This window comes from Ictidomys tridecemlineatus, chromosome 15 (genome assembly GCF_052094955.1).
Source record: "Ictidomys tridecemlineatus isolate mIctTri1 chromosome 15, mIctTri1.hap1, whole genome shotgun sequence".
In the NCBI taxonomy this organism is placed as follows: domain Eukaryota; kingdom Metazoa; phylum Chordata; class Mammalia; order Rodentia; family Sciuridae; genus Ictidomys; species Ictidomys tridecemlineatus.
Window position 1 is genome coordinate 58,751,247 of NC_135491.1, and position 3,573 is coordinate 58,754,819.

Here is a 3,573-nt window from a genome sequence, read left to right on the forward strand (position 1 = left end):
CAATAAAAATAGGGGGAAGCCCGCTGTCAGAGTATCTGCGTCCTTGTAGGTCACTTCCTTAACCCCCTCTTGTTTTGGAGACTTAGAGAGTCCGTTAGCAGAGCCATCTGCTGACTTGCAGGGCGCTTTTAAGTTTTAATTCTTTTTGTGACTCAGAATTGTTTTAGGGCAAGAAGCGTGGGAGGGAGCTTCCTCTGGACTCCACCCCACACCCTGCTAGAGCGGCAGCGGACACTGGCCAGGGACACACTGCTGAGTGGAGGACGGGCGGGCAGGACCGTGATGGCAGACGGCTTCTGGTTACCAGAGGATGCTGCCCAGACAGAGAAACTGACTCAGGGGCTGCTTCTACTCTGGCACTGTCCCTTAGCTGGGGACTGTCCCTCTGCAGTAAGCAGCTCCTCGAGACTCAGTCCACCCAGGAGGAGGCAGCCTGTGCGCCAGGCCGCTGCGCGTTCCCGAGACTCCCACCATCACCTGTTAGGTTCACGCTGACCTCCCGCGCACACCTGCTTCCCCGGGTGGCCAGCAGGAGCCTGTGAGAGCTGGACATTCATGCAGAGGAATGAATGACCTTGAAGGGCCCCTTGTGCTGTCCAGCGTGTTTTCCCGGGGAACAGGGTGTTCAGTCACCTCTTCTTCCAGGCTCCATGGCGATGCCACCCCTCCTTATGGTGGTTGCTCCCACACGTGCCCAGGTGGCACTGCCAACCGCATTCTGTCCCAATGGCTGCAGCAGCCCGTGCTTGGCACCGCAGCTCTCTGCTCCTCGTGCTCTGGGAACGGTCAGGTAGGCCGGCCCAGGGCCGAAGCCTCACTGGGCAGCCTGCTGAACAGCACATGGGTGCTCGCTGACCTGCACTGGCTGCCAGGCCCTGAGAGGAGCCCCTGGGGCGTGGAGAAGTGCCGGGACTGGCTGGCTGGCCTGCAGGTCCTGCAGCTCCCGGCTGTCCGTCTCCTCTCTCCCAGCCGGGGAGGGTGGGGGGACTCTGCAGGGACATGCAGGAAGGGCCAGGGGTCCGCATCCCCTTGCCTTAGGAGTTGGTTCAGGCAGCCACACTGAACCTGCCCTGGGCGGGGGCTCCCAGGCCAGGAGGAGGGGGTCCGTGGCTGCTGGCGCTCATGGAGGACCCCAGCCTGCCCCGCTCTGCCTGCGCTAGGCCCTGCCCAGGCCTGCTCCTGGTGGCCGCGTGGGGAACTGCAGCCAGCTTGGGGGCACTTGCGGGGGCCTGAGGCCCCGAGGCTGCTCCCCTCCACCAGGTCTTCATGATGCACTGGCCTCTGCCGAATTTCCTCGAGTAAGCAAGTGAACAAGGGAGAAATTCAAAACACCTGGCGGCTCAAAACGTGATCATTAAAACAAAATGCTGCTAATAAAGATGATAGCGGGAAAGATGGGATCCAGATGAGCCGCAGCGGCCGGTCAGGGGACAGACTCGCACCCTTTCTTCTCTGCCTGGGGAAGGGGACGGGCCATAGTCCAGTCACTCGGTGCTCTCTTCCAGCGTCCTCGTCCCACGGAAAACAGTCGTCACCCTCAAAATAACAGTTGTCACACTGCGTGCTCCCTGGGCACTGGGCATGTGGTGGCCACGCTGTCCTCCCGGGGTCACAGGAGGGGCGGGCAGTGCCCTCCGTCCTCGGGCTGCGTTTCTCGGGAGGCTCCCAGCTGCGCCTGAGTCGCGACTCCTATTCTGGGGGTGGAAGGGGCGCCTCCTTTTTCTAAGCGAATGCTGAGGTTCGTCCTCTGCGGGTGGACATCTGGGAGTCCCTGCCGGGGTCCGTCTAGCAGGCATGTGCTGTGCTCACGTGAGAGCATAACCGTGGACTGTCCATGGCGAGGGGTCCCCAGGAGACCTCTGGGGCTCCCTCCGTTCTAGGCTCTTCCCGCCGAGCACGGGCTCCCGGAGAGCGGGAGGCCTGAAGGAGCCGTGCTGGGGTGACAGGGCAAGGGACGCCTGGGCAGGGAGATGCGGAGGAGCAGTGGCAGGGCCAGGCGCTGGCCTTCTCCCACCCTCATCTGCCCGGAGCCAGGCCCGCCTCTGTCCCCGTCCCCCAGGTGAGAAGCCGGGGCTGACGAGGAGCTGGCCGTGGCAGGAACCGAGATGCAGGTCCATGGGGTGCTGCCCACCCTTGGGACCATGTCCCCGCCCTTCCCCTCCCTGTGAGCAGCACAGCAGGCTGTGGCTGGGGTAGCCTTCTGAGGGCCTGGGTCCCTCGTCACAGCTCCACTCTGGGTCCCCTTCAAGGGTGACAGAGGCTGGGACGCAAGGCGGGGTGGACCTGATTCTCCTGAGGGGAGGGAGGCCCGAGTGGAGGCTGGGGCTGGTGTGGGAGCTAGGAGGAGGAGGGCACGGAGGGCTGGGCGGCCAAAGACAGGAGTCCCAGCTCCAGAGGAGGGGACCTGCCCTCCTTCAGCCTCCTGCTGCATTTGGCCCTCAGCCCGGAGGTGGCGCCATGTTGGTGAGGGTGATCCTCGCTCCCCGGTGCACCCCAGCACTCGTCCCCCACAAACACCAGTCCTCTGACCCCCCACACCAGCCCAGCCAGGTGGCCAGAGCCAGGAGCCCACCCTCCCACTTGGTGTCCACACACGTCTGCTTCAGCCATCCTAGCCCTACAGGGGAGGTCACAGGCCACCTGAGTGACTGTCCTGGTACAAGAGGAGAGGCCAGTCCCTTCCCACAGGAGCTGGAGGGCCCTGGGCGACGCTGACCACTGAGAACCTCAAGTCACACGCCGGGGAGCGAAATTCTCCTCCAGAGCTGACGGCCAGCGTGGCCTCTGCTGCACGAGACCCGTCTGGCCGGTGCTCACGCACACACAGTGCCCATCAGGGGGAGGGTGTGGGCCCGGACCAGGAGGGTAGATCTGACGCTGTGCTGTCGACCTGTGTGCCCACATCCCACGCTGAGTCTTTACCACGTCAGCCAGCACCCTTCTGGCACATTCCTTCCCAGGTGATGTTGGCCATTTATAAAGCAGCCCAGGGTTGCTACCCAGTGAGGTGCCCTGTGGGCTGAGGAGGACGGACTCCGGAAGCAGCGGAGGGGCCAGGTGGTGGGGCATTCAGAATGATTGACGTGTGCTGACCGGGTCACTGCCTTAGCATTTGGCCATTGCCACATCAGAAAGCAGAGAGATGGCCCGTGGTGACCATGCCTGCAGACTGGACCTGGGCGCAGGAGCCAGGAACTCACCATCCCTCCTCATGTCCTTACAGCAGAGCGCCCGCAGGGGCAGGGACTCACACAGCTCAGATGCTAGTGGACCCCGCCCTCGATCCTGGGGTGGGACTGGGCCTGGGGTGTGGCTGGCATGGCACAGTGGTCACGGGCTCCCCCAAGAATCCACTCCTGGACGTTTCTCCACGAGGGAAACGGGGCACTGTGGACACTCGGGCCAGCTGTCCACGGGGGCAGGAGTCAGCAGCACGCACACATGTGCTCCCTCCACAGGCACCCACCCAAGGCTGGGACCCCAAGGCCCTTCCATGCGGCTGGGCTCCCCGTCGGGCAGCAGGGACTAGAAGTTCTGCAGCGGTGTCTTGACAGGGTCAACCCCTGTGAATCT